The sequence below is a fragment of the Stegostoma tigrinum genome, chromosome 20 (genome assembly GCF_030684315.1).
Source record: "Stegostoma tigrinum isolate sSteTig4 chromosome 20, sSteTig4.hap1, whole genome shotgun sequence".
NCBI lineage: Eukaryota > Metazoa > Chordata > Chondrichthyes > Orectolobiformes > Stegostomatidae > Stegostoma > Stegostoma tigrinum.
The window spans coordinates 40196495-40219376 of NC_081373.1; the positions used below are offsets into that span (position 1 = coordinate 40196495).

Genomic DNA, 22882 nt, shown 5'->3' on the forward strand with positions numbered 1-22882 from the left:
AAACTTTTGAAGACAGACATTTTTCAACAGGAAGCCTAAGGCTTGACCTCTGATCCTGTAGCTCTCTGTCAGGGATTGGCCAGATGAGCTGCAGCTCAGAAATATAGAATGGTTACAGCCCATTATGATGCCACTTGACCCATCACGTTCTTGCTGGATCTCCTTCACGGACAGCTTGGAACCCTGTTATCTTGAATCAGAATGCTTCGCTCCCCTATGGCTCTTAAATGTTCTGTTCAACTAATACTTTACTCTGTGCGCAGTGAAAGGACACCATTCTAATAATATGTTCAATTTTCCATTTAGAATATCCTTGTGACATTCATTTTCTTAAATATAGCAGCCAATTTATGCACAGGAAGCTTCTACATATAACAATGCAATAATAGCTGTATGATCTGTTATAGTGGCGGTGGCTGATGAATAAAATATTGTCTGAGATACTTCGGAGAACTCATTGGTGCTTCAAAATAGTATCAAGAGAAGTAATCCTTTACCTTTAACTTGGGGAGACGGGGTGAGGAAATGCTTGTGGTGAATTATGTATCCTTGCAAAATGCTTAAACTGAATTATCCATGTTGTATTAAGTTTATGTGATGGATAATCCATCTTGGCCCCCTCTCAAGTCCTCTGTTCATCATCATTCTGATTTGTTGCTCTAGTCTTTGGAATAGCTGTCAAACCCATGTACTCTTTTGTAAGAGGTAGCAGTGCAAGCAATTGAATTATGCTGGCATCACCTTTGAAACAATTTAATCTAAAATTTCATACAAGGACAAAAGATCAAAAATATCGTATTCGAAGAGTGATATCGGTACAAACGTGTAAAAGGCAAATTCCAGGCTATTATCAGGAAACGCTTCTCTTTGCAGATAATAAACCAGGCAAATAGTGGAATCCAAATCCTGAAAATCTTTCAAGCGGTAATTTGATACTCTAATGAGGGAAGCACAAACATCGGTGCAAATGTGATTTAGATTGTATGACTGCACTCTTAGATTTTTTGCTTTCTATTGTTGCAGAGCTTTCCTTCTTAAGACAATGTGAGAATTCTTAGGAAACCATCATATTGATTTGTACATTAATTTTAGATTACTCTGAGTCTGTAAATAACTTATCAGCACATTTTGAATTGGCACGTTGGATTAGTAAGAAATTTGGCTATAAAATCATCCTGTGGGATACTTGTATGTGGGATACACATGTTAAAAATATTGGTTTGTACCTTTTCTCTAATTGTGTAGTTTCAGAGTCTTAAAGATTTATGAAAGGAAAGTAAGACTAATCACAAAAGAACTACAGTGCTGCTTCAATAAAAGTGCAAATGCTGAATTGGCTTTGTGTAGTTTTATTTACTTAATTACAAAGGCTTTAACATTTTTAAAGGGCATTTAGTTTTAATTTGGACAGTTTACAGTTACAGTTGGGAGAAATCAAGGAACAAATTATTCTTGACTTGCTATTATGCCTGCATCTTCGCCAACACAATAATTTATTTTCTACAGTTATTTTATTAATTCCATGAATTAAACATTTATTTTTCAATACTGTATAAGTAAATAAACCCTGATCCCTGTCCTTGTTGCCTCTAGTTCTGCCTTCTCTAAAACACATCTGGCCAGTCTCCCATATCCAATGTTCCATAAGTATGAGGTCATCCAATATTCTGCTGCTTATGTTCTAATTTATGCCTAGTTCCAGTCATCCATTTGCTTAGTGCTACATACATTGCCTCCCAAAGTCACTAGCAACAATTTTAAATTGGCAACCTTATCTCTTCAATTTATCCCCTTCCTATCTCAGTAATTTCCTTAGCCCAACAGCCCTTGAACATATCCGCACTCCTCTAATGCCAGCATTACTAACATCTCAGATTTTCATAATTCCACTACTAGCATCTGTGCTATCAGCTGTACAGATACTGAGCTCTGGGATTCTCTCCCTATCCATCTTTGCTTTTCTGTCTCACTTTCATCCTTTGCAGGACTCCTTAATCTCTTAACTGAACTAATGTTATCTAATATAGTACAGCATCGTATTGTATTTTATAATAACTCTGAAGTAACTTGACAAGTTTTATTACATGAAATGAGATGCATAAATACCAGTTGTTCCCATCTTGCAATTGAAGTGATTCACTTATACTGTTAATGCAATGTCTGCTGCCTAACTTCAATTACTATTTAACTTCCTGAATTTAAAGTAATATTGATGTCAAATGAGCTTTGGAAAAACATCAATAATATTCAAAGAAAATAATTAATTGATCAATAGTAGATCTTTATTCACCTTTGTTTATCGCTTGAGACAGCACTGCTCCTTCTCAACATTGTTTAAAGAAAAGCAGAAATTTCTGGAGAAATTCAGCAGATCTGGTAGCATCTGTAGAGCTAATGTTTCAGTGCAGTGACCCTTCCCCAGAACTGAAAGGCCGTTCTGAAGAAGAGTCACTGGACCTAAGCATTAACTCTGCTTTCTCTTCGCACATGCTTCCAGATCTGCTGAGTTTCTCTGGCAATTTCTGCTTCTGTTTCACATTTCCAGCATCTGCAATTTTTTTCCTTTTTCCTTCTTTAACATTCCTAAAAGACCTTTGACTTCCTATTACTGAATATTTTAGCATTCATGTTTTAGAGATTGCAACTTCTCATTTGAACCGATAAATTGTATAATTCAGGCAAATCTATTCAGCAAAAAAAAATCGTATGCTTATAAAACATTCAAGTGTCATAAATGTACTTTAGTCATTACAGGAAGTGCATTATTCACACTGAGCGGTATGCTTTAAGCCTCTCATAAAATGTAATTGAAAGCCTCCTCCCATTATAAGTGGCCATCATTTGTTCATTGCTGTATGCTGTTAGTTTATGGTAGCAGACAGAGAAAAAGTTACACAATTGGCAAACATTTTATTAACTCTATCAAGGGGCTAACCAAACAAATCAACTTATTTGGTGCAGGCTAAATAAATGATATGTAAATGTTGGCGTGTGAATGTTTAGTTAATATACGAATACTAATTTAGCACAAGGCCTTAGTTTGAGAGAAGAGCTAGTACTTAATTCTCATTCTGTAATAATGGTATAAAAGGAAAGACGATAAATTAGGCATTAATGTTTAAATATGATATGATGTTTTTTGAATTATTTGGAGGCAAAGCTTTTAGTCGGCAGTTGCTAATCACTATTTTGAACAGATTCTATCATTTTCTTTTATTGTAGGTTGCCTTATTTAGAACTCCAAAAGTAACAGTTTGTCATTGTCAGAGAATGCAAAAATACCACTTGACTGACCGTAACCACTTCTTTCCAAACCATGTGCAATTAATCCCATCATAGACTAGGTATAACCCTAATTGTGTAATTAAGAATCAAACTCATTGCTATGGATCTGGAGTCACATGAAGACCAGACCAGGGAAAGATGGTTGACTTCCTGCCCAGAAGACATAAATAAAGGTTCGACACTGTCAACTATGGTCCAGACTTACGTGGAATTCAAATTTCCCCATTTGCCATAGTGAACCTTCTGGATAACAAGTACAGTGATGCTAGCATAATGCCACGATCTCCAACTTCCCTGTCTGTATAAATCTTCCCCAATTCCTAAAGATGACCACACAAAATATGAAAGTGATTTTGTCTGTAGATTAGTCGCATAAATATATTCTTTGGAAAGGAATTTACCATTGAGTTTTAGCTAGAGTATAACAGGCATCATTCTTTTCTGAGCCCAATACTATCCTGACTTGGACAAAAACTATTGTTCTTTCATTGTTATTAAGTTGATGGCTTGAAATTTCCTACTTAACCCTATTGTGTGAATATCATCACCAAATGGTCTACAGTAGTTCAAGAAGAAAACACTGTCAGGGTAACGACTGATGAGAAATAAATGCCAGCATGTATCCTGTGAGCAAATATTGTAAAAGACTGATTCATCCCTGCAAATTCAGTACTTGGCCCTAGGCTGTTGCTATCCACCAATCAAATTTCACCATGCATAAAACTTCGAAGCATAGAAAAATTACAGCGTGGAAAGAGACCATTCAGCCCATTGTGTCTATGTGCCACGAATAAACTAGCTACTTTTTCTAATCCCACTGATGTGCGCCTGACCCAGATCCTTGCAGGTTACAGCACTTCAGGTGCAAATCTATGTTCTTTCGAATACGTTGAGGGTTTCCGTGGCAGCCACCAAAAATGGCAGTGAATTGCAGATACCCACGACCCTCAGTGTAAAAGCTTTACCTCACACTCCCTCGAATTCTCCTACCATTCATCTTAAAATCTGTTCTCCTGCCAATTTATCTCTTCCCTTAGGGGAAACAGGTCTTTCTTGTCCAGTCTATGCAAGTTCCTTATTACTTTGTGATCTTCATTCAGTCACCCTTCAGGCTCCTCTGTTTTAAAGAAGTCAACTTTAGCCTGTCCAATCTTTCCATACACCTGCAGTTCTCAAACTCTGGCAACATTCCTCTGAACTCTCTGTAGGCTATGTTCTTCCTGTAATGTGGTGAATATAATTACAAGCCACTTGTGGCCTAACCAGTTTCTTATCTAGTTCCAGCACTAGATCTCTGTTCAATACCTCACCCAATGAAGGAAAGCAGGCCACATGCCTTCTTTACCACACTCTCCTGCTACTGTCAAGGACATTAGGACATGTAGTCCAAGGTCTCTCACTTCCTCTACCCCTCTCAATGCCCTCCCATTTATTGTGTGCTCCCTTGCTTTGTTTGCCTACCTCTCTACCATGCCACTGTACCCAGTCACAATTCTCTGCATTCAATTAACACTTTTCCACACAATCATCACAGTGAATTGGGGTGAGCGTGAGGGTTTGGGTACAAATAAGGGGTGAATTCCAGGAAAGACATGAATACGTTGGGAAGCCAACTCCTGCATTTAACTCTCACTCTAGATGAGAACGACGATGACCAGCAGCAAAATCTGCTGCTCAATGTCATGCAGCTCTAAAATGACGTCAGTTGTCTAATGCAGCAAGAAGCAATATCCAGCACAGAGGTACCACATGTGGAGGATAGGTTTCTTCAACAATGTTGGAACACAAGTCTTTCTGAAAGTTTGTGATGTTTCATCAGATGATGGGAAACATTTGCGACCTACAGGATAAAGAACTGCTGGCAGCTGCATACTGGTTGTTAAAGATACCATTTCCTTCAACTTTGTTGCCTCTGAGTCCTTCCAGGGTTCTTCCAGGGTCATGTATAGCATCTCAGTCACCAGCATATCAATGCGTAAGGCAAAGAACTGATGGTTCCATTGTCAGGACTGGCAGTTATATGAAATTGGCCAGAATGAGTTGGTGCTTGAGTTGATGCTCAAGTTTGTAGCTCTAAATGGCTTCCCACTGCCACAGGGCTCTGTTGATAGCATACATTTGGCTATTCAGATAACTATGGAACACTCAGGAGTATTCATCAACAGTAGAGGCTTCCACTCCATTATTCTGCTGCTGGTATACAACCATAAGATCATTCTACACTCCTGTGCAAGTTGCCCTGGCAGTTACTATGGTGATTTCTTCCTGCAACAGTCTAGTCTCCCTGATGTATTCTTGCTTAAAATTAGCACTGCTGGATGGCAGTTCAGAAACCACAATTTCCATTTAAAACAGGTCTAATAACACCTTTTGGGAAGCTGAGGAATCAGTTCCAGGAGTGATGCAGTAAATGTCCACCAGATCGCTGGTGGTCAAGGCATGTGCATGCTTAAAGTGGGCTTCAGATGCCTGGACAGATCTGAGTGCCCCCTTTCAACAGAGTCTCCAGATAGGCATATGGTACTTGGATCTAAATGACAAAATGCCGCAGCAAGGTTTGAGCCTGCAGAGTGAGAAGGTGCTGAGTAACGTGACTGGATGATTCCAAGGAGGAGGAAAGAGACATGATGGGAGTGAAAGAGTGGGGAGAAGTCATTAATGCTGTGGGCAATGTGCCTCATGAGTGCACACTATTGTCCTGCTTCCCACATAATTAGAAAATGTATTCAGGTTCCACTAGAGCATCCAGCTAACAACCACATGGAAAAGTCACATTGCACTCCAAAGTCACTCACACAAAACAACCCTTCACCCAAGAGACCTTTTCACAGCCTTTTCATTTCTCGCCATCAGTTCTTGCCTTCCCATTCGTCATCATACAACTACAAGAATGGCCAGATTGGCAAGTGATGTTAAATATTAATATTTATAAGGGTCATAGATAATACTGAAGTTTAACATTCCTACAATATTTAACTCATCCATGTGCATGTCTTTGCACAAATACAATGCTTCGTACTAATGTATCCTAAATCCTCAATGTAGAGCAAGCCTTTGGCTTTGTTGTCAAAAAAGAAAATTCCTGCTCTAATTGCTCACTTGCCCTTAGCCAGTGGCCTCCATGTGTTGAGATCTGTCAGGGCACCACCAGGGACTTTTCCACCTTCACTAGTGTAGGGGCAAACCCAGACATTGGAGAATGACGAGTGCATTGGCTACTGATGGCCCCCTGGTGTAGTGTATGTCGGAGCTGGGACACAGTCTATACAAGGGCTCTTATAGAGTATCTTCAAAGTGAATGACCTCCTCTAAGCATCATTTCTCTGGATCATTTCCTGCAAGATAACTGTAGACCCAGAAGAGGATGGAAGACATGAATTTGAACAGTAAAGGTGGCAACATTTCAAGTGAACATTATGAACAGGATCATATTTCACTTGCAGTAGGTATTAATTCAACATGAATAACTACAACGTGTTAGAGCTGATATTTAATTCTGTTACAAGATCGCTGAGAGACTCTCATCTTCTCAATTCTGATGGCCAGGAATGATACTCATTTAGTAATTTCCAGCATCTTCTCCTTTTCACTTGTTATGGTAAAATGACTAAAAAGCCAATTCCAGTATCTGTTCCTCTCTAATGTGTTTGCTGACTTCCTTTATGAAGGAGGTATGAAGAAATTCATCAATGAGAGTAATGGCAGATTTTAGATGGATGAATCAAGGAATATGACATTAGGCGACTATGAGAGCTCTCTGATGAAGGGTCTAGGCCCGAAACGTCAGCTTTTGTGCTCCTGAGATGTTGCTTGGCCTGCTGTGTTCATCCAGCTTCACACTTTGTTATCGAAGAACATAATGGGATGGGTGCATCTATATGATGATTTGGTGAACTCCTGGAGTAGGTTTGAAGAGGCAAATTGAGAGAAGTATATATTCATGTGAATCTTTCACTGTGTTCACATTTCCCAACTTGCTTACATCATTGAACTGCTTCCTGCTTTATATCCATGAGCATGGCATTACACCCCTGAAGCTGGCGTTACACACTAACCCAAATAATGCCTTCTTGTAGTCTCCAACCAGCCTCTTCAGCCATTGGAGACCCTAAGCAGGTCATCCAGAGAGGCATCACTGAACAAATTAAATTACCCTGAGGACTCTTGCAGAATTTCTAATTGGCCATCTTTACTCCATTGTCCCACTTTGGGTCTTTGCCTCCGAACTCCAAATCCAAAGTCCTTCAATTGCCTGTTTGGGCTGTGCCATTAAATATTAGAGGTGACATTAGGTCATGCAATTGGCTATTATACCGACCGTTGCTAATCATCCAGAAAGCAGGGAAGTCTTATGCTGTTGTAACTCAGTGGCTGGGCTGAAAAACCCACTGACAAACATGTTGCAGTGATTACCAGGTTTCCCAGGCGCAATCGGACACTTCCCATTCCCAGTAAGTCACAAACCTAAGATTAAACTCATGATGTCCAAGAGAGAATTTTGTCATTTCAATCCACAATTGTCCCCAATCAAATTCCAATGCTATTCAAAGCCATTTTTCATATAAAATGTTAAACAGTGTCCCCATCTACCTGTTCAAATCAATGTAACAGATGTCACAACACTACTTAAAGAATAATTCTCCTTCCTGAGCAACAATCACTATCCACAGCACAACTGAAGAATATTATTTGAGCATTTATCACCTTTATTGTTTGCAGTTTCTCTCTGATAGCAGACTGATGCTTGCATTTTTTTAACATAGCAACAGTAGTGATATTTTCAATATAATTCATTTTCTCTGGACATCCTGAGGAAGTAAAAGGCATTATGTAAATGCAAATTTTCGTTTTAACGTAAGTGATTAGTCCAACTCTTGTTTTTGCTGAGATTAGATTTTAATTCTGAGGAAAACATTTATTCTAATTGCTCGTCTTACTAATACTAAAAAAAGCATGTTATAAAAAGAAAATATTCCAAAGGCTGCCCATACAAATCAACATATTTCTACAGCATTGTTCAATCTATACTTATTGTTAAAGATGTATGAAAATGCATTTGTTAAAGATATATGCTGACGATACATTTTTAATTACCCTGTCTGACACTGAATTTAATCCATACTCTGATTAGAGGTAATAACTGTCATTTACATAATAATGGAATTAACTGAATGATTATGATGTATTCAGCGAATGTTCAGTCCCCCTGATGCACAGAGAATATTAATAGTCAGATTATCATTTCACTTTTGAATTTTCTTTTTACATCATTCCAAGAAGGATATGTGTAGGTAGCTCAGAGAATAATGAAGACCGGTCCCAGCATGGTTTTCACCTACAATATGGAGAAGACAGGGAGAACAGAAACCGTTGTTGAAAGTGGAAACAGAGTGGGAAAGTGGATGGCGTAGTGGCTCAGTGGTTAGCACTGCTGCCTCAGAGTACCAGGAATCCAGGTTTGATTCCACCTTCAGGCAACAGTTTGGGTGGAGTTTGCATGTTCTTCATGTGTCTGTGTGGGTTTCCTCTGGGTGCTCCATTTTCCTCCTACAGTCCAAAGATATGTGGGTTAGGTGGATTGGCCGTGCTAAATTTTCCATAGTGTCCAGGGATGTGCAGGCTTGGTGGATTTGCCATGGTAAATGTGGAGTTATGGGGATAGAGTGGTGGGTCTGGGGGCTCTTTGGAGACTAGTGTGAACTTGATGGGCTGAATTGTCTGATTTCACACTGTAGCAATTCAATGATTGAATTAATTGAGTCAGTGTATTTGCATTAGAAATAATGAACATGTATTAGAAAATGCACGAGTGCAGCTCCAACAAAACTCAAGAAGCTTGACACCATCCAGGACAAAGCAGCCCACTTGATTGGCACTACATCCACAAACATCCACTCTCTCCACCACTGACGCTCAGTAGCAGCAGTGTGTACTATCTACAAGATGCACTACAGAAATTCACGAAAGATCCTCAGACAGCACCTTTCAAACCCACGACCACTTCAATCTAGAACTACAAGGCAGCAGATATATGGGAACACCATCACCTCCAATTTCCTCTGCAAGCCACTCACCATTCTGACTTGGAAATATATCGCCATTCCTTCACTGTCACTGGGTCAAAAACCTGGAATTCTCTCCCTAATAGCATTGTGGGTCAACCCACAGCAGGAGAACTGCAGCGGTTCAAAAAGACAGCTCACCACCACCTTCTCAAGGGCAGCTAGGAATGGGCAATAAATGCTGGCCAGTCAGCGATGCCCACGTCCCACAAATGAATAAAAATGATGAAATTTCTTATTAAAGGACATGCTTAATTCACTCCTTCAGTGAAGTCAGCCTCTCAAACTTTATCTAGTTCAGTCTGCACAGGGTTCCCATTCCATTGTATGTGTTTGATTCGTATACAGTGCGCTCTGTCGCTTAAAAAATAAAGACCTTTTCATGATAACCAGAGGTGGCAATAATGTGGCATTGTCAGAGCTGACCACGTCCCCTATAACAACACCTTTTTGAAAAATAATAGAAATGCTATCATTCAGCTTGACAAATGTGCTGAACAAATTATATGTGTCCCACTATCTATTCCTTGAAAAATTGCAGACAATACAATTTAAACTTTGGTCAGAGAAAAGAAAATTTGCCTTTGGGTTTTCCAGAGTCTGACAGCAATATGAAAAGATCTTTCACAATGTCCTCCTTTGGGTGATGACAGTGTTTTGATACTGATGCCAATAAGACATATCTGATGGCCCAGTCAATACAAGCATTGTCCTCAGTCTGTCATCAGAGGCATATGGAAATCTGACATGATTTCAAGGCACTCTACAATTCAACACATGACATTCACTCTGTTTAATTCTCAGAGGTCTGCAAAAATCTGAACATTTGTTCAAGATTTGATAGCAATAAAAGAATAAATATATACATAGCAAATGAATTTAGAATTGCTGAAATTATTACAATAAGGAAGAAATGCAGCATCTTCCTCTTAAATGCAGAATGCACTGCCTAGTACTGAGAAGGCTATTCTGTAGAAGATTTCTGCTCTGAGATAATATGTTGAGAAATGTTATTTTGTAATAAAATAGCATATTAAAGTGAATCAAAAATCAAGAGAAAGATGGCTATGTGCATCTTACGTAACACCAAATAATTGTATTTTGCAAAATTACAAAATGAAAGGGTACTGAAATATCTGAAGATGCTTTATTGAGATCAGTTTTCAGAACTAATTGTCAGAAAGAAATTGCTTAGTTTGCCAAAGAATGTAGAAAATACCTCTGGAGAAAGAGAAAATATTGTTAATTACTGCAGTGGGTAATAAATGCAAACCAAAATGCAGAAGGTTGAACAAAGACAACAGAAAGTAGGCACTTGTTCATTTCTGCAGTGCACATAAAGGTTGAAGTTTGCATTTGTTTACATTTGGTGTTATTTGTGTAATTTGCCACAAGACCATAATATGTAGGAATAGAGATAGGTTATTTGGCCCATCAAGTTTGCTCCATCATTGGATGAGATCACAGCTGATGTGACTCTCCTTACGTCTGCTTTCCTGCGTTTTCCCTTAACCTGACATTCCCTTTCCAATCAAAAGTCTGTTGACCTTGGTCTTAAATATTCTTAACAATCCATCTTCTGCAACCCTCTGGAGCAAAACATTCCTTAGATTCACTATCCTCTGACAGAAGACATTTCTTATTTTTTTCTTAAATGAGCACTTCCTTCGACAGTTTGTCCAACATTTTTCTACATTACATCAAAACTGCAGAATTTTAAGTGCGAATTACATCTGTTGTAATTAATTTTTAAAATATTCTTTGATGAGACATGGGTATCATTGGTAAGATGATCATTTGTTACCCAGTACTAACTACCCATACTCTGTTATTCCAGAAGGTAGTTAAGATGCCACCATTTTGATGTGCATTATGGATGGCAGATTTCCTTCCCCTAAAGGACATTGTGAACCAAATGGGATTTTTATGAAAATTGACATAAGTTGTCATAGTCACAATCACTGAGACATGTTTTATATTCTAGATTCATCAACTGAATTTAAATTCCACCAGAGACCATCGCTGGGATTTGAACCTATGCTCATGGTGCATTGATCTAGCCTTTGGATTACTGACATTATCATGACATCATCATCTCCCTCACAGATCAAGTTTCTCCAATGTTTGGCACTAATTTTGAATCCATAGGATTCCTACACAGTGGAAGCAGGCCATTCGGCCCATCAAGTGCACACCGAGCCTTGAGATCATGGACTCCAGGGGCAGCATGGTGGCTCAGTGGTTAGCACTGCAGCCTCACAGCACCAGGGTCCCGGGTTCGATTCCAGCCTCAGGTGACTGTCTGTGTGGAATTTGCATATTCTCCCCATGTCTGCGTGGGTTTCCTCCGGGTGCTCTGGTTTCCTCCCACAGTACAAAGATGTGCAGGCTAGGTGGATCGGCCATGCTAAAATTATGTTCAGGGGTGTGTGGGTTATAGGAGGATGGGTCTGGGTGGGATGCTTCAAAGGGCAGTGTGGACTTGTTGGGCCGAAGGGCCTGTTTCCACACTGTAGGGAATCTAATCTAATCAAAAAACACCGCACCCAGACCCACCCTATCCCTGTAGCTTTAAAAATTATACTGCCAAAAGTCTGCTTTGTTTACAAAACTGGCCATGTCCCAGAATGAAGAAATCACCATAATGTGTTTGTACTATTTATTGAGCTTCAGGGAGAATTTTAAACTTCAGCCTTTTGAGGATGTAAGGACATTAGTGGGCAAGCTTAAAATCTAGTGAATTTAATTTTTTTTGAATCTACTAAGAAACTTAATACAATATAACAATGTAACAAGCAAATGATTCTGCATAATTCTAAAGTAATTTTCAATAACATAAAAATTTGGTTACTCGCAATTTGTGGATAGACAATGTGATTAAAAAAAGTTTATTCTAACTGGTTATTTCACTCTCAGCCATATTAATCAAACTGCACCAATTTATCACACTTACATACATCAATAAATACTTTTCAACATAACATTTAAAAATGCTGCCTGATGGTCGTGGTTCATAAGAGATATTGACTTCACTTGCACACAAATGAGTTTCAGATCTGAAATAATTTGCATTCAAACCGATTCTTGCATCCAAAGTGGAATCCCTTTGCCAAGGTTCACAGAAATAGAGTAAAATCATGATAAGTTGAATTTCGTGGGCCTGCCCACAGATTTGTTTGTAAGCAAAGCTTCAAGTTAGTCAAGTGGACCTTTATGTGATGTGATTTGACTGCAAGCACACTCTGTGTCAAAGAAAACTAAATGGGAACAGGGATGTAGTAAATATGCAAAAAATATGTTTTTACTTTTCCATTTGTTCACACTTATGATGGCCTGACCTTATACAGTGAAAGGCAATGAAAAATGTTGGGAGTTAGCTCCAGGTCTTTGCAAACTTTTTTATGATAATGATGGATCTGAGAAGCTTTGGGTAGATTCACTGCCAGCAAAACATCATGTTGGTACTTGACTAAGCTGCTAACATGATATGGGGAAGGATAGTGAAGGCTGAGACAGATAGATACTTGATCAGTAGGAAAATCAAGAGTAATGAGGAAAAGGCAGGAAAGTCGATGTGAACAATGTTGGATCAGCCATGATCCTATTGAACAGCAGAGCAGGCTGAAGGGGCTGAATGTCTACTCCTATTCCTATTTTGTATGGTATGGTCTTATGACGCCCAAATGAACTCTCCAGTAGATGATAAACCCAATCTTGATAAACTGTAAATAGCTTTATTACCTGTTAGTTACTAGATGGTAACATTATTCTTACATAATGATATCTTGTGAGTCATCAGCCCAACTTAAATTTAGATTCAGATTTTATTGTCATGTGTACTTAAGCACAGAATACGAGAGTACAGTGAAAAATGTAAAATGTCACCACACACAGCACATTGTAGATACAAAATTTTAGTTACAGAAATAGAGAAATAAAGAAATAAGTTAAAATATTCAGCACTACAGTCTTCTTAGCATCAAAGTACAACAATAAGACATAAAGTTAAAATGTCAAAAATTATAGTCCTTTCTTGAGCCATGGGCGGGTAGATGCTCCAAGATGGGCTTCCTCAAGAGGGCTCACTGTCCTCCACGCTGGACATGCTTTCACCCGCGCTGAGCTAGGACCCACCCAGGCACAGCAGGTTTTGGCCCCACCACTCATTGCTGCCTGCCACTGCTGCCACCCTTCGCCGCTAGTTGCCACTCCTGCCACCTGGGCTTGCACTGGGCTCCAGCTGCTGCCATCACAGGTCCAGTTTTACCAACACTCTCAGCTGAGGTAGGCTCATTCATGATCTGCTATGGGCCTGCTCGAGCTCGACCACCTTTGCCTTTTGAGCCCCAGAGATGATGTGAGGAAAGCAGATGACGCAGGAAAAAGAAAGATCAAAAATTAAAAGAAAGGAAAGAAAAGCAGTCAGAGTGGATGAGGTCTGACTCAGGAGCCCTACTTCATCACCATCTTGAAAGGTATGCCAATTTAAGGGTAATACACATTACTGATAAGCACACGAACATGGCTCTAGGGCAACGCCGGATGGGCTGTCCTTTCAATGTGTGTGATACAGTCCACCATATTGACAATGCATTTCAACATCTTTTCCATGTTTTTGTGCGATAATGCAAAATCACAGAGCATCTCTGCAGCCTTTATAGCTTCAGTGAGAGAAACAGGCAGGTAAGTTGATGGGTCTTTGGGCTGCTTTGTTGAAGGATGTACTGCATCTGCCTCATCTGTTAATCCTGTTATACAGCACAAAGGTATTGTTCACCTTGGCCTAAGTTCCCATGATGATTGCTGGCTGGAATTTTCATACAGGCCTTGTCAAAAGGGAGAATGCTTGCTTGTCAATTTGTTCCAAAATCTTCACCTTGTGTTTTAAGACAATCAACAAACTTGACGGTGAAGGCTCCCACTTGTTAGCATTGTCTACTTTTCACTTTGTATCACAGCTTTCAACTTGCAGGATAAGCTTAATTTTGTCTTCATTTAAAAGCACCTTTAACTCTTTTTTCACAGCTTTAGCAAGGCTTTCATGGTTTGAACGTCCATTCCTTTTTCTCTCCTTTATTTATTTAGAGAATGAAGGCATCACTGGCTAGGTAGCATTTAATGCCCATCCCTAATTGGCCAGAGGGCAGTTAAGAGTCAACCACATTACTGTGGATCTAAAATCACATGTAGGCATGGTAAGAATGGCAGTTTTCTTTCCTAAGAGTCATTAATGAACCACATGGAGTTCTTCCCAACGATTGACAATGGATTCATGATCATCATTAGACTCTTATTTCCAGAAATTTATTGAATTCAAATTCCACCATCTGCCATGGTAGGATTCGAAAGCAGTCCCAGAACGTTGTCTGGGTCTCTGGGTTAACAGTCCAGCAATGATACCACCAGGCCAACACGACCCAATAACTCAGAGGGAGATCTCAATGTTGTATGATGGCTTACCTGTAATCTTAAGTTCCAGTTTGACCTAATTCTGACCAGCAAGGTCATAAGACAAATGTACATGGGTTCGATTAATCTGGAGTTCCCAATCAGAAACTTTGAAATTTCACAGGCATCCTTCTATTGGATTTCCTATGCTGTTGATGGAAATGGCTAACACTTTTGCCACAGCTAAAGTTTCAGATTATCTTATTAGACTTGCTGCAATTTCACAAAAATTGCAGGAGGAACAGTAACAGACATGGTCAAATAAACAGGAAATGAGGGGGCCAATGCTAAATGTATTGGTGGTGATCAGTCAATCAATCACATACGAATGTGAATGACGAATACTGGCATATTTTCCAGAAGGCATTTTATGGAACCAAACTAAAATACAGTTGATATTGGAAATGTGAAATAAAAACAGAAAATGCTGGCAACACCTGATAAAAGATAATGAAACAGAAGACTAACTTGATGACTGTTTCACAGATATTGCCTGTCATCCTGAGTATTTCTAGAATATTTGTGAGAATCTGACTTTCTGCTTACATTTTTGAGAAAAAAATAGCTAAGGCAGAAGAAAAATATTACTGTTGAAATCTTTCTCCTGAGATTTGTTGCTACTGAATGAAAGGTAAAAAATGGATCAAAATAGTCACAAATTTCAGTTGCAAATAGCCAATGTGATGTAGTGCACTTCTCCAACACCAAGTGGTTAAGTAGCCATTATTCACTTTTAGCCTCTTTACCTCTAAAAAGCTGTTCTTAGTAGAGGCTTCCACACAATAATAAATGACTATTGACGAGAATCACATGAAGCAGCAACAGCCTTATCACTGGTGTTTTACAAGCTGTGCAATTGCATTTTACAGATCTCAAGACCTGCTGCTTAATGCTGCCATGGGGAATTATTGGGGCACTGAAGGGGGATAGGTTTCTTCTTGCTTTTTGGCACAGTAATTCTCTTGTAGGACTGATACAACTTGATCAGTATTAAGTTTATGATCCCAAATCAAACTGCTAAATTTGGGTTACAGTCTGGTTAGGATCAAGTAACTTTTAAAAAAAAATAGAAAAGATGTGAGATCAGATATTTACTAAGAAAATAAAACCACAAGGTTCTGCAGTTTTGAACAAACAATAATAAAATTTACTATATAAAGTTAGAACTGTCATGCAATCTATTATATTTCAAATTCATATTCTACCATCCAGAACTATCGCGAGTCAAATATAGGTAACAAACTGTGATCAAACACTCCATTAAGCAAATCAAATGACAAATGCGGTCAAAAAAGATCCCACAGATTTCTCAGCAACTTACACCCTGACATGTGAATAATATTGAGAGTCATCAAATCTCATTAAACTTTGCATAAGATTCCAATTTGTGAAATTTGTGACTATTTTGATCCATTTTTTACCTTTCATGCATCTGGCTTAGGAAATCTCTCAAAGACCATGCCATGGTGAAATTCCTTAGTGACTGGTCACCTCCTAGTTCCTCAATTCTGACACTGTGCCCTACTGGATTTACAAGATTGCACTCTGCCATTTAACCACTAGCACAATTCTAGCTGTTGAGCTGTTTTGAGCAGAATACACCTATTCTTGGATACTCCTTGTACTCAACTGCACCAGACTATTGCTTACAGGCATTTTTAAAGAACGGCTACAGTGTGGAAGCAGGTCATTGAGCTCATTGAGTCACATAAACCCTCCAAACAGCATCCTATGCAAACCCATTCCCTTAACCTATCCCTGTAACCCTGCATTTCCCATGGCTAATCCATCTAGCCTGCACATCCCAAGACAGTACAGGGAAATTTGGCATGGCTAACTTATTTAATCTGCACACCTTTGGACTGTGCGAGGAAACCCACGTAGACAAGGGGAGAATGTCTGTGTGGAGTTTGCACAGTTAGCCAAGTGTGGAATCAAAACCAGGTCCCTGGCACTGTGAGGCAACAGTGTTAACTTCTGAACCACTGCACCGCCCCTTTTTATGTTGAGCTGCCAGCTCTCTAGCAGACAGCTTTTTTTCAGATCCACTGAACTGATAAGTGCCTTAGGGCAAACCAATTTCATCTTCATTTGCTCCAAACTAACCGCCTGTTACCATTTAACTACTTTGAATGACCTGTTCAGTTACCCTTGAGCTGCTCTGAGTGTCCTATTGAAAACCTTGTCACAACCCTACCCTTGTTCCTGGGCAGATTTGTCTCCAACTAATATTTTGGAGCAATCAGATGTAGCTACTCTCAAACTCTATGAACCTGAATATTGCCATTTTCACAGGTTGCTGGCTTCCTTAGTACAAATTTCATACAACAAAATGTCATTTATCACATTGATACTTGCTGGTGTTAGTTAGTGAATGTACCTCTTTCCTATTGCTCTATTTTCTAAATAGCTGTGACACAATCCTGTCAGGGCAGAAATGCTCAATACACAGTTAGAACAGAGGAGGTGGTAGAATAATGCTAATGTCAGCTGAATAATAATTCAGAACCCCAAGTTAATATTCTGGGAAAATGAATTCAAACTCCACCGTGGCAGATGGTGAAATTTGAATTTTAAAAAATCTGGAATAAAACACCAACTATAGTTACTATATTCATTAATGGGATGGCGAGGCAGAATTTATTGTCCATTCCTAATTTCCAGGAGGGTAGATCGGAGTCAACCACATTGCTGTCGGTCTGGAGTCACATGTAGGCCAGACCAGATAAGGATGGCAGTTTCCTTCTCTAAAGGACATTAGTGAGCCAGGTGGGTTTTTCCGACAATAGACAATGGATTCATGGTCACCATTGGATTCTTAATTCCAGTTTTTTTAATTGAATCTGCCATGGTGGGATATGATCCCAGTTCCCCAGAAGGTTATCTGGGTCTCTGGATTAACAGTCCAGCAATAATACCGCTAGGCCATTGCCTCCCCTCATGCCTGATGGCCAACATGTCTCAATTATCATTAAAAAAATTATCTAGTTCACTAATGTCTTTTAGAGAAGGAAATTTGCTGTCCTTACCTGGTCTGACCGATGTGTGACTTCAGACCTATAGCAATGTGATTGATTCTTAATTGACCTCTGGGCACTTAGGACTGGGCAATAAATCCTGGCTTAGTCAGTGATGCACTTAACCAACAAAAGAATAAAGAAAGGCTACTCAAAAAACATTCTGCACCTACAGTGAATTTATTCTTTGAGTAAAATAACATATTGATTGTAATTTGATTTTACAAACTGCTAAATGACTGGAAAAGCCTAATATGCCAATCATTTTTGACTTGTGTGTAAATATATTTTTATTAAGTTTAAGTCTTTTTACTCAGTTACTTCCATCGTCTCATAATTCAAATTAACTAGTTAATGTATGGAATTTAAGAGGCAAGTTAAAAGTTCCAGTGCGTTCAAACAGAGTCCAGCAGCTCAGTCCCAAATATCACAAGGAAAGACTCACTGTCTCATTGCTTGGTCTGGCTGACAGTGCCAATTTCCTATGGTCCTTAATGATGTGGCTCAGTTCCCCACATGAACCTAATTGTAATCTAATTATTACATACCAAATGGGATACAATTATGATTCCAATTTTATTCATATCTAATAAAACAGAAGTAGCAGTAATAGAAGTACCTGGTATTTATCTGTGGTGAAGCAATTTGTAACAATATTTATGCAGCTCTTTATGCACACATAGTGGGTTTTAATCAGATTGCCACACATTGCAATCAAATCTCTCCATGGTCTTAGACAAAATTGACTGTCTAGGTCAAGATGAAGTGAGTGATTGTGTCTCTTTGGGAGATATGTTTTCCCTTAAAAGTGCTGCTTTGATGATCCGGAAGGTGAGCAGAACCTTGGGAGCAGAGAAGGATGGTATTTACTACGGAGCTGACAGTTAACAAAGCAGTCGTGGCTGATGACACTCGACAATAAAACGAATATGTCACAATGTCTGCTAGCAGAATTTTGGGAGCAGTACAATAATAAAGGCAGGCACTCTGCCGTGGGCTCACCATCAGTATTGTTTCTACCTGATCTCTGCCATAATATCTTCATTGTTTTCACCTTCATCTAACTAACACACTGGATGGAACAGGCAAAATTCTCATCTTACTCAGCTACGGGCACCTATAAATGGGAGCCATTTTCTTCCAAAAGGCAATACTTCTATGTTATGAAGTACAAATCAACTGTGTGATTCAAATTTATTTAGAGTGCACAGGCAGGGGAGGTTTTTTAAAATCATGCTGGATGGTAGCATACTCCCACATAAACTTAAAGCTTGTAGACCACAGTTGAGGTAGCACCATCTCCTGGGGATCTGCTGCAATTTAACAGTTTATTAGAAATTGCAAATGCAATAAATATGGGAGACTTATCAAGAGAAAAGCTGATGGAAAGCTATGGCAGCCTGTCGTTTACTTCTTCGTTGACAGATGAAGGCTGATTGTGGACACGATTAAAGTGATCTACCAATCTTTCAGGAATTTGGGCTTTTTCTGTGAGCAGTATTAATCTATTGACACCAAGGTTTCATGCTGAAGCAGTAGCATGGGACTGGTTAACCAATTTTAGATCATCATGGAATCCCCTGTCTTTGCTGTTGGCTTATTGACATGATCCAAGTTGATAGTAAAATTAGACAAATCAGATCCCACAATGAAAGCTGGGTTAATGGACCTCAAGTTTTGTTTTTGCAATTTGGTTACTTAACATATTCACGCCAGGCTGCTAATATAATTTTAACAAAACATAATTTGATTGTACAGAAATAAAAGGCAAATACATACAAGGTTTGGAAAAAACTTACGAATAACAAAAAGAAAGATTCAACCGTTTTTCCTAGCAATATCCCTTACACTCAGCACTGGTGAAGTACCACTCATACGATCAATCTTTAATTTCTTACCTGACTGGCAAGGTGACAAAAACTTCTTTTTGACAACTTTCTGCATATTCACCAGCTGTGATTTTCTATATCTCACCCTGAGAAATACATACACAAGCTAATTTATTGTTTTCTTTCCATTCAACTCTAAAGAAAATGGTGAGGCCCTTTTCCAGTTTCTTTAACTATTCTTAGCTGGTAAGGATCTTTTCTTCTGAGCTGAACCTACTTCTGGCCTCTTTTCCTCTGAGTTGCAAAAGCTCAACTTAGCAAACAATTCAGCAATATTTCACCATGTAGCTTGATGTGTCATTTAGCTTAAGTCACATGATTTCTTAAAACTGCTGTTTAACCCTTTTAAATAAAAGGGTCACTTCACAAAACTAAAAGTCAAGATCTCATTCACCTCAACCTTAGAATCCTTGTTCCCAAATAAAAGTAATGAAAATATATTATACACCTTCATCATAGTGTGAATAAAGCTTGTGTGCTGTCGAATTCAACCAAATGTCTTGCATCTCTCTGAACTTGCATCAGAAGTCCCGTTGATATAATGAAGACTTTTTGTCATTCAGGTAAACCCTGTAGAGCAAATATTTCTTCTCTAGTAGTTTCTGGATTATATAGAGCAGTATAAAACATTATATCACAGAAGGTCATTCAGTTATCCTCTATTTTCACTTAACAAGAGGTAAATTTTGAGCTTTTCTGAAAGGATTTCCTTCATGACTGCTTGTTTGGGCCTTGAGACATTGAGAGACGTTTGGATTTTCATGTGCTAAGGTGTCTCGGGGCATGAATATTGATATGAAGCTTTGAAACAGTGAAAGAAGTCAGTCTCACGTGAGTGCCACGCATAGTTTTAGTTACACACATAACCTGCCTTCCCCACCTGTCAGATTATAACATTGTCCATTCGATTCTAAAACAATAAATGTTTTCTATAAATTTTTTGTGGTCAGGGAAATGGAAAACTGTTGGTGAATAAGAACCCATGCTCAGCACCAACTTCACCAAGAGGAGACCATTGCTGTTATAATAATCAACCCCACTTATTTTTGATGGGTCTTTCCTGCACCTATTACCTAGATCAAAGTTTGCATCAAAGCCATGAGAAATGTTAACTCTGATTGTCTCCATGGATGCTGACAGACCTGCTGAGCTTTACCAGCATTTTCTGTTCGTGTCTGTGGTAAACAACCTCTGCAGTTCTTTCGGTTTTTAAAAACGATTATCCTGTCTGACTTTTGGCACAGTAACAATTGATTTTACGATTGAACCCCTAGACATTTTTTTCACTATTTTTTCACAGGATGTGAGTATCATTGACAAGGCTGGCACTTGTTCTTCGTCTTTAATTGTCCTTGAACTAAGTGGTTTGCTGGGCCATTTCGGGTTAAGTAAGGCTGCTGTCACGTACATCCCAGAACAAAACTTTTCTCAGGGTCATTGAAACAATATCAACTGCACAGAAATAGTTTCAAGTCAAATTAGAAGGCAAAAGAAAACACCATTTGTTTGCATAATTTGACACCTGTTACACAATTGATCTAAATGTTAGATCACAGAATATCATTTGAAACTGTACATTGGCCTTAACAATGAGAGGATTCGAGGACAGGAAAAAGGATTACTTGCTGTAATTATGCAGGGGTTTGCTGAGGCCACACCTGGAATATTTTGTGCAGTTCTGGTCTCCTTATCTGAGGAAGGGTGTGCTTGCTATAAAGGGAGTGCAGCAGAGGTTTACCAAAGTGATTCCAGAGATGGCAGGGTTGATGTATGAGGAGAGATTGAATCAGTGAGGATTGTATTCACTGGAGTTTAAAAGAATGAGAGGGACTTATGGAAACCTACAAAATCCTAGCAGGTCTAGACAACTCCATTGTGGTTCCCAATGATGGAGAGTCCAGGATCAGCAATCATATTTTAAGGATAAGGGTTAAACATTTTAAGAGAGTGAACTGAGGAGAAATTTCTTCACCCAGAACATGGTGAGCTTTGGAATTCACTGCCACAGTGAAGGAAGTAAAAGTCAGATATCAAAACTCAGTCAGTTGCAACCATGGTATCAAGGCCATTAAATCATTTGCTTCATTCCTCAAATACCCTGAATTCACCTGCTGAGTGTAAAAATTAATAAATTGTAAGTGCTTATTAATGATTTTTTAACCATTAGTTTTCAATTGATTTAATATGTCAATAATGTTTACCGGTGTACATGCATGTCTCAGAGTATCACTTCAGAATGGCAGGAACATATTATTAGAATAATTCCTTGGAGAAGTATCATGCGATAAATCCAGCTGTGGCATTAAAATCATTTTGCTGCAAAACAGATGCTAAGAAGTATTATTAAGGGCCACAGATTATTCGTGGCTCCAACTAAATTTTCATTGGTCCCCAGAGGCTCGGATGCTGCTAAATTGTCCCTAAATCAGTTAAAGATAATCTCAGCAGCTAAAGCCTCTCAGCGGTCTTGTGTGTATCTTTGACACCTCTCCCTTGCTTTGCAAGGCAAATAAGCAGTAACAGGAGTGTTGTTACGAATCATGCAGATAACTAAATGCAGGCAGTAGTCAGGATTCACAGTCTCAGCTTGAATCATTCCACAGAAGAACACAAGCAACAGACGGGATAAACCATTGTAACTAAAAGATAAAAAGTATTTAGCTCAATTTATATGAGTAACTGCAACTGCAGCAACTCACACAGCTCAAGACACTAACCAAAATAACATTCAACTTTCTCATTTAAGCTGCAGCACGCAGCGAGGAGAGCACTGAAGTAAAACACATTAATATTTTATGAATTCACACTTAAACACATCAGCAGAGTAGCAAATCTCATTATTGCTAGAAATTGTAGTTTGTATTATTTAACAGAAAGTATCCCATATCAAAGCAGGAAATTGATGAGCTGTATTTCACATAACTTTGGGGGAAAGCTTTCACTTTGCCCACAGCGAAATCAATGAATGAATGAAAATGAGTCTTGGTCAATGGGGGAAGGGCTTCTTAAAAATGTCTTTATGGATGTCAGCATTGCTGCCAAGGTTAACATTTGTAGCTTAACTCCAGGTGCCCTTGTGTAATTGTGCTGTGTTGCCTTCTAGAACAAGCCCAGTCCATGTGGTATTAGGAAGCAAGTTCTAGAATTTTGACCCAGCGACAGTGAAGGAATACCAATGTTG

The 22882-nt window shown here is 38.9% G+C and overlaps 1 protein-coding gene across 20 annotated transcripts in view; it reads right to left on the minus strand.

Moving 5' to 3' along the window:
- LOC125462070 (heparan sulfate glucosamine 3-O-sulfotransferase 1-like) overlaps positions 1-22882 on the minus strand; it is a 123952-nt gene that overhangs the window by 46029 nt on the left and 55041 nt on the right. The window contains exon 4 of one of the 20 annotated variants that reach the window (XM_048551572.2): positions 3491-3605. The exons of 18 other annotated variants lie outside the window; for them this stretch is intronic. The gene's annotated coding sequence lies outside the window, so the exon portion shown is untranslated. Of the gene's footprint in view, positions 1-3490; positions 3606-19710; positions 19960-22882 lie in introns of those variants that run through there. One more of the 20 variants, XM_048551578.2, reaches the window with a different exon arrangement.